Source organism: Frankliniella occidentalis, unplaced genomic scaffold, assembly GCF_000697945.3.
Source record: "Frankliniella occidentalis isolate FOCC.00 unplaced genomic scaffold, Focc_3.1 Scaffold205, whole genome shotgun sequence".
NCBI classification, from domain to species: Eukaryota; Metazoa; Arthropoda; class Insecta; order Thysanoptera; family Thripidae; genus Frankliniella; species Frankliniella occidentalis.
Window position 1 is genome coordinate 154,084 of NW_026267331.1, and position 8,922 is coordinate 163,005.

At 54.3% G+C, this 8,922-nt stretch overlaps 1 long non-coding RNA gene across 2 annotated transcripts in view; it reads right to left on the minus strand.

The window, feature by feature from the left end:
- The window catches only part of LOC127750529 (uncharacterized), a 76,631-nt gene extending 68,827 nt beyond the window's left edge, over positions 1-7,804 (minus strand). For both annotated transcript variants that reach the window (XR_008011731.1, XR_008011732.1), the window contains exon 1: positions 7,616-7,804. This is a non-coding gene — a long non-coding RNA (uncharacterized LOC127750529). The remainder of the gene's footprint in view (positions 1-7,615) is intronic.
- Between the last annotated feature and the right edge of the window lie 1,118 nt (positions 7,805-8,922).

Genomic DNA, 8,922 nt, shown 5'->3' on the forward strand with positions numbered 1-8,922 from the left:
TCCCCCCCCCCTCTCTCTCTTCCTCCACGGCTGGACGGAACACAATGCCCCTCTTCTCCTTCTCCGATAGGACGGCCCAGCAGAGCTGCGCGACACGATGTAAAGACCGTCATTGTCACTACTCTTTTTCGCTGCACAAAAAAGTATAAAATGTAAAAAAAGAATATATGATGAAATGCACGCGGAGCAGCGAAAAGGAGAAGGAGAAGTTTGACGCGTCGGGCTGTGTGTGCCGTGTGACGCGTCGCGAGCCGGACCTGGTGATTACGAGTGACATTCGAGATGAAGCTTATAATGATGTAGAGATGAGGACACTCCACAAGATTGCCATTCTCGAATCTCAACTCAAACACTCCACACTCATCAAAAATATGTTTCTGGCAGGAGCAAACCTACTTATTTTATACTGGCGGGTTTTTATGGAACAGCAACTTAAATTTCGCGCAAAAATTTCCAGCAACCTCACATTCAATAACAATGTGCATGTAAAAAGGACGAGAACCTCACAGGTCGCAGATGCGGGGCCACTGACTTGGTCAAATCGATCCTGCAGCCGGGACACGACAGGCGTCGCTGTTGTGCCGGAGACACACACACACCGTTTATCCCATTTTTCGGACAGACGGGGGAGGCCGGCCTGGGCAGCCCACGGTCCACAGCACACATCCCTCGTCATACCCTGACGTGATGTTGCATGAGGAGGAGGGGTGCGGCGCGGCCGCGGCGTTGGCCCGCTCCAGATTAGCCCCGGACGCATTGTCGAGGTGTCACTAAGTGGCCGAGTATCGGACCGGACCGGACCGCCCTCCCAGGACGTCACACACGCTTTTTAGACACGCATATTTTTTTTTTTTTTTTTGTATTTTCTTTCTTTTTTCCATAAAGGGCGCACACGGGCGGCAGGCAATGATTGCGCGCTTCCTTTGCAGTTTATTATATGCGGCGCGGCCCTCCGGAGGGACATAAAGAATGCACTGCCGCTGCAATGGGGGCCTGACGCACACGTCGCAACGGCCTGACGTTACATCAGAAAGCGCTCTTGAATACGGACTGTAAGATTCGCGCAAGATTTCAACTAAAAACGGCGGGAAATAAACACGAAAACAAATGAAGGCGATGTAGTGCCCACTCGTAGCAGCAGCAGCAGCCTCAGTCGGAGTAGTAGGAGGAACAGAACACCCAACCATTTCATAGCGCAACTTTTTATTCCCCGGAAAGCAGCGCCCGATAGCGCGAGGCAAGCGGGCGAATTTTCAAGGAATTATAATGGCTCGTGTGGACCGCGCGCTGGAGGGCCGCCGCCGGAGGACCGGCCCGCGCCGGAGGGTCCGCGGCGGCTGGAGGGCAGTGGCACTATCATGCATCAGCTTGCTGCTACACGGAGAGGGGCAAAGAGAAGGTGCAGCAGTGGGAGGAGAGGAGGGGGCGGGAGAGGCATCAGGCCACCGATCCCGCCGAAACACCGGGGGGAAACATAATAAAAAGCACTCGCTCGGTTATCCATTTTCCGTGCAGCATATGTAATAGCACCGACCCTTTTGCCTCGCGACAACCAACAAAATAAGTAAAAGAAAGCAGTGGCGGTGGCGGCGGCAGGGGCAGTGGCGGCAAGAGAGGGAAAAAAGGAGAGAGAAAAGGGCAATACGGAGTGAGCGCGTGCAAGAGAGAGAGAGAGAGGGAGAGAGCGAGAGAGGTGGAGGAGAAGAGAGGCGGGCGGGGAGCGAGAGATTTCGTGAAGCGTGAGTCGTGAGGGCACGACAATCCGTGTGCCTGACTGTTTCCTGGTCCGGGAATGCTGGCTGCCCGTACCGGGCTGTGCTCGGGGACCCAGAGGGATCGGCCCCTGCCGGAGCGGGAGGCGGAGCGGGGCACGCCGGGATTGGAGAGGGAAGGGGGCACGGGAGCCGCGCTGGAACAAGGAACACATGTCGCAACATGTGTCGTACTCGTTCTCTTTCTCCTTCTCTCTCCACCAACCTCTCTCTCCCCCAGGTCGGCACGCCTTTTCGCATACTTCTGCGTCCAGAGCAAAACAAATTTCTATACTTTTGGGTGCGAGGCGGGGAGACGACGCCCACACCACAACGAGTAGGCCATCTTGCTGCTCGTTGCCGTCGTCCTGCCGACAGCCCCGGGCCGTCCTTATCAAGGGGATGTCCGGGACGAGAGGGGGGAAGGAGAGAGGAGAGCAGGACGGCGGGCTTTGTTTGCCCAAAGTGTTAACGTCTTCCCCCCTCGGGGCGCGGCAGCCCACCTTTACAGGTTGACACTCGGCGCCACACATGGGGGCGTCCGCGGCAAAAGAACGGAAAGAAAACGAGTGTAATAATGAGGAAGAAAAGGCGATAGTGACTCCCGCGCGGGCCGATCAATCGGGCGTGTAGTCACCACCGCCATGGCCATGCAAATGTGGCCACACTTCCTCCACCTTATCGGTCCGAATCAAATCGTTATTTTCATAATTCAAAAGCGAGTGCTTTCGACCGTGAAAACGACGCAAGTCAAGTATGTGTAGCTAGTGCGCGGGTGCTCGGGCATCGTTCGAAGCCGACCCGGTTTCCATATTATACCTCCGACTCCGTCCAGAATTTCAAAACAACAACATTCCGAGTTCCCTCTAAGACTCTCCTGCCTTGATGCACCTACGCTAGCATCCCCCCGCCCCCTTTTCCCTTTTGCCCCGTAGGGAGCGGGTGCAGGTGATGTGATAACCCGGCGACAATTACACGGCTGTTTAGTTCACAGCATTGATCACGCGACGGCCGAGGCTCGCTTTGGGAGAGAGGTGGGAAGGGAGGGGGGGGGGAGTACTCGTGCACGCGACGGGGTGAGAGGGGAAAGGCTGTCAGCGTGGGGAAGCCTGCCCAACCATGAATATCCTACTTTTTTCACCTCAACATTTCTTTCCTTGTTTCAATCTTTCGTTTCGAATTTGTTTGAAATTGTAGTAGGAAACAATCTCAAAAAAAATAAAACTATAAGTGACTGAAATTCCGGGCGCCATCATACATTTTGACATCTTATTTGTAAACGTAAGTGTAAAAAAAGTAGCTGCAGGCGAGGTGGCGACCATACGGTAGGTCAGTCGGGTAGGGTCGGGGTAATTACTTGATGTGAGCTCACACACTGACCCTGACACCCTCGGGCGCACCCACCCCCGCCTGTTTCCTCTGAGCACCTCATCTCCCCCCTCCTCTGCGAATAAGCAAAGACTTTTTTTTTACCCTCAGATTTTTTTTCCTTTTTCTCGACCCTTCGATTCCTCCCCTGATCATGGTGTCGGTCGGTGACCGGGGGTCAAATTAACTTATTGTCGGACAGATGTCCGTCCCCTTGTTATGTCTCCACTAGTTGCGGTTTAAGCAAACATAACAAAGCGGCAAACATTCTTATTCATCGCGCCACTTTTTTTCCCCGCGTCCGTCTCTCCCTTTTTGCAGCAAGTCTCCCCTACTTATCCGCGTGTCCCGGGACAGTTTCGCGAACGGTTTGTTTTGTGTCCTAAAATAACTTATCAGCAGAGAGGGATGGGGGGCCCGCGCGGACGGCCATGGTGCAGCATGAGGCAGCGCGCCGGGGGCCGTTCTGCAGTAAATCGGCGAGGTTTATCGCAACGAGACGACGGTTAACTGATTGATCGAAATCTAGAGGGGCATGAGCTCGGCGCAGAACGAGGGAGGCAGAGAGATGAACAAGAGAGGAAAAAGAGAGGGGGGAGGGGTGGAAGAATCTTATAATGAATGAAAGACGAGCAGAAAAGGATCGTTTTGTCCCATTATGTCATTCACCGCTGGCATATATTGTTGTCCACGACCGGTGTCCGGCGCACCACCACGCGCCCCTCCCATGTAGTACAGTCAGCGGCTCATACATGGTAAAAATGGGGAGGTATGAGAGGAAAACGTCATTTGCTGGACGGAACTGTACAAAGAAAGAGCGCGCGCGTCATTCAGCGCATAACAACTGTCCATCCAGCCGGCCAGCAGGGCGAGGCGTCGTGTTTGTCGCGTTGTTGTGGGTGACGCTAGGGCTGCAGTTGGGCGTGTGCCGTGTACACACATCTACACGTGCACACACACACACATGACACTTCACAATTATTATCCATCGTGCAAAGAAGTATACCTAAGGCTACGCGCGTGGATTTGTCGTTTTCCGCGAATAGCTTTCAAAGTTCGTTACAAGTTCCGCGATATAAAAAACTTGGAAAGCGCGTTCCAAAAGGTACTCGACGTATAATGCCCATCTGCGAAATCAAGCCCGGTGTAACAGAGCGATTGTACCCCCCCGAGTTGGAGTACCCCCGGTACATCAACTCTAGGGTACCTGTACCCCCCCACCCTCGAGCCCCGGGGGTACACCGAACCTAGGGCTGGGGTACCCCCGGGGGTACACGATCTCTAGGGCAGAGGTACCCCCCCTCCTCGACCCCCGGGGGTACACCTAACCTAGGGCTGATGTACCCCCGGGGGGTACATGGTCCCTAGGGCAGGTGTACCCCCCCTCCTCGACCCCCGGGGGTACACAGAACCTAGGGCTGGTGTACCCCCGGGGGGTACACGATCCCTAGGGCACATGTACCCCCCCCACCCTCGAACCTCGGGGGTACACCCAACCTAGGGCTGTTGTACCCCCGGGGTTACACGACCCCTAGGGCCCATGTACCCCCTACCTTGATGGTAAGGGATCTACCATACCTCATGCCTTCGAGGGCACATATTCCGCACCACTAAAGTGGCCAGATCTAATCTAACCTAGCCTAACCTTGCCTAACCTAGCCTAACCTTGCCTAACCTAGCCTAACATAACCTAAAACGAGCTTTGATTAACTCTAGGTGTTGTGCGTACGAATCTCGGGTGATACATAATCTCTAGGGTACGTGTACCCCCCTCAGATGGGGGTACATCAGCTCTAGGTTCGCTGTGCCCCCGGGTCTCGGGGAGGGGGGTACATGTGCCCTAGAGATCGTGTACCCCCGGGGGGTACACCAGCCCTAGGTTAGGTGTACCCCCGGGGGTCGAGGGTAGGGGGGTACACGTGCCCTAGGGACAGTGTACCCCCCGGGGGTACACCAGCCCTAGGTTGGGTGTACCCCCGGGTCTCGAGATGGGGGGGTACATGTGCCCTAGGGACAGTGTACCCCCGGTACACTATACCTAGGGCTGATGTACCGGGGGGGTGCCGGGAGCCGGGGGGTATAACCACTCTGCGACACCGGTGCGCGCTTGGGAAGAAAACGCCCCGCAAAATCAATAAATATGACGCAAATAAAGCGGGGCAGCACGGCGAGCAGCGGCAGCAGGCCGTGCGGATTACAGTAGCGAAGCAGCCGCACAATATCGCAAATCATTTATTTGCCGGACGGGACACGGCCGGATGGGGCGGAGCGAGACAGAGAGAGAGAGAGAGAGAGAGAGAGAGAGAGAGAGAGAGGGCACGTGGCGTAAGACAATGGGTCTGGGCCGTGGTATGGAGGGTGGTGGTGGCGGTGAAGTTCTGGGCCGCCTGCCTGCCGCGCCCGGCCTCTGCTCTGTCTCGCGGGCCTGGGCTGGTCATTGCGCAGCATCAATAAAAAAAAGGTCACAGGGTCACCCCAACCCTCCACACCATGCCATCCCCCCAACCGACCAAACACACACACACACACATAGGAAATGTCCCCTAATATTCTTATTTTGCGCGCCGTTTCCTAATTCCCTGCTCGACGCTCTGGCTGCCTGCCGCAGGGCCAGTGCCCACCAGCCGCCAACACTGTCCTTCTTTGTACACCGGGAAGAAAAATTGTGCAAAAGAGCAGATTTGATCGATTGCCTTGAAGTGGAAAAGTTTTGTATATGGGAGTATATGGGAATGTCGCTCGAGGCACTACCAAACCTTTACCACTCGAAATCCTGGCAGATTAGAAAAGAAGGGTTCCAAAAAATGTAAGACAATAAATATAGATAAAATTCAATGTAAGATTATTAAAAGCACAAAAAAGCGCGATAAATGTTAACTTCGTCTAAACCTGGATTGGTTTTCTAAGGCGACTGACATTGGACAATAATAATAAGTCAATGAGAGGGTGCCCCCCTCCCTCGGTCTTTTCCCTCTTCGTTTTTACAGAAAAGCTTTACCGCTCGCGCCGCGAAGCTGAGGAGAGGGCGACTCACACTTGCAACAAAAGGTCGTCAGGGTGCTCTCCCCCCTCCAGCACACTATTACCGCAACAAACTGACCGTTTGCACTTTTTCCTGCACAATCCTCCCGCGACCCTCCCTCCCTCCCCCCCGTCCCTCCCAGCTCGTTCGTTTTGCGAGCAGCCGCAGCATTGCCATCCTCCAGAGCAGCGCAGCGCGACCCGCGAATCGCCTCAGGTCGTGTCGGGTTCGCGATCGCGACCAGCATTCTTTTCCCTCTACCTATAGCCCCCTGCAGTAACAGTCCTCTCCTTCTTCTTTCTCTCTCTCGTCGTAATCGTATGCAAATCGTTCATTGTGCGTGCCCCGCACTGGCCGCGCGAGTGTAGGTGACGGCCAAATGACGCTCAACTCTGACACACACACACGCTCACATAACTTTGGGCAAAACGCGCGGAGTGGCACACTACACTCACTCTCGACACGGCAACGTAAAGACCGTAAAGAGAGCCCCAGCAAACAGTTTCAACAAAGCTGTACCTCCGCGAGAAAATGCCCTTTAAAAACAGTCGCCAGTTTGGACGACGCGGCGCATACGCGAGTAACGCTGCCGCGCGCGAGCAGAGTTTGGCAGCGAAAAGGTTCAATGATGGGGAGAATGATAAAACGTTCGGCACCTCAGCCTCATTTGGTCCATTCACACAAACGCATCTGTGTTCCCCCCCTCCACAATCCACCTCCCTCTCCTCATCTGCTTCCGCATTTTGCATATCATGCGATTGTGACGCCTCATAAAATTGTCCGCGCGCTGCTCAGGTTCACCTCTGACCCCGGCGCGCAGCGGTCCGCCAAATCCCCCCTCCCTCCCCCGATGAGGGTTACAAGGACTATCCAAGCTACGCCAAACTGTGTGCGTGCTGCCCGGCGCGCTACTTCGGCATTCTGAAAACGAGGGGTAAAAGAGGAGCGTTTTTTTGTAACCAAGTTAAATAGACATATTTAGTACTTGGATATGGTAACATATGACATGTCATCGCGGCAGTTTTAGGAGGAAATGGGGGGTTTAGCGAACCCTAAGGTACCTCAAGAGCTAGCAGACGAAGGTTTCGGGATCGAGACTTTTGTCGAGTTGGACTCACATCGTATATTTTTTTCGCATAGGCGGTCGCCATTTTTTTCCTTGATATCATCGGCAGACCAGCCAGGGGGTGAGGCGCTTCTGGTGAGACAGATGTAATGGAATTAGAACCGTAATCCAGCAAGGGCAACGGACAGCCTGAGGGCCCACCGAAGGGGTGTGTGGTAGTGTGTCATGGGGGGAGGAGGGGGGGACTTCCAATGGTGGCCGCGGCCACCGTAATATCTCTCCCAAGATAGTTATACAACAGAAACAGGAAAACACGCGACTTACAGACAGATTTAGCCACCATGACATCGGTAATAAAACAAACAAATAATCTTATTCGAAAGTAGAAAAAAGACGGCCAATACCCACCTTTTCGGGTGGCGAGCTAACGCAGCGCGTATGGTCCACAATCAAATCAAGGAAAAGGCTCTGGATCAGCCCCTCGCAGTCCGCCCGGAGGCCGTGGGCGAGGTGCGAGGGAGGCAGGGGGAGCACGGGGTGCGGGACGAGGACATAGCGGAAGTTTGCCCCGGGCTGTATGCCTGTCCACCAACGACAAAACACTGAGAGGGCTGCCCCCGACTTTATCGCCGTACGAGAAAAACAGAGTCCTAGCCGACGTGTTATCACAGAGATTGTGAGAGAACACACGCACGAAAACACGGTTACTTTTTCATTTTAATATTTCAAAATTGCCAACTAAAGTTTTGTTTTAAAAAATCGGTGAAAACAAAATAAGCACACAAAAATGAATTTAATTTGACAAGTTAAATAGAGACTGCGTCGGACGATTGTCATATCGGTCGAAACTACTAATCCCATCGGACAGACCGCGCCACATAACATCCTTGCGATAGCATCGCGGCCAGGTGTGTTTTCGACCGAAATATAAAAAGGAGGCCGTTTTCCCCCCTTCCGGGCAGCACGCGCGCGCCCGAGGTGAAAGGTGTCGTGATTCGGTGAAGACCGCCCCCCGGTCGGTGAAGACCACAGCGCTGCGGGTGCGGGGGCAGAGGGCGGATGTCCCCTAGTGGGGCGGGCGGGACCAGCGCGGGCCAGGCCAGGCCAGCGGACCCCACGGCCGCCTGCACCGCGGGCGCACCTTCCCAGAAAAATGACTTTATCACTTATCAGCCGGCGGCCTGTTTGCTCCCAGCATCCTTCCACCACAGAGGGGCCCTTGTGTTGTTGCCAACAGCACTACCTGTCGCGTGATTAAAGTACACTGCAGAAGGAGGGAAAAAAGTGCTGCCATGCAGTTCGAGTCCCCGCCAGACCATACACAGGGTTTGCGGTGAAGGATTCGACTTAATTTTTTATTTCGGATGTATAATCCTTAGGAGACATTTCTCACCGGCCCTTGTTGCGACGCGGTTCCCTTTGGCCGCCCAAATCCCTTGCCCAGGTGAGAAACGAGTGCCTTCGCGCTCGACGACTGGACCAGCGGACCGGCGGCACGCACGGCGTCGGAGACGTCAATCCGTTAAGCGGGCCATGATTTACGGCACTTAATTTTAAGACATTAATGATGTGCATAAAAATAACCAAACACGCGCACGGCGGTCCATTACGTGACAAACCAGGCCGCAACCGCGTGTTGTGATGATAATGATATCAGAAAACGGAATAATGATATTCACACGTCTTTATTAAAATGTGGCGAGGGATGCTGGTAT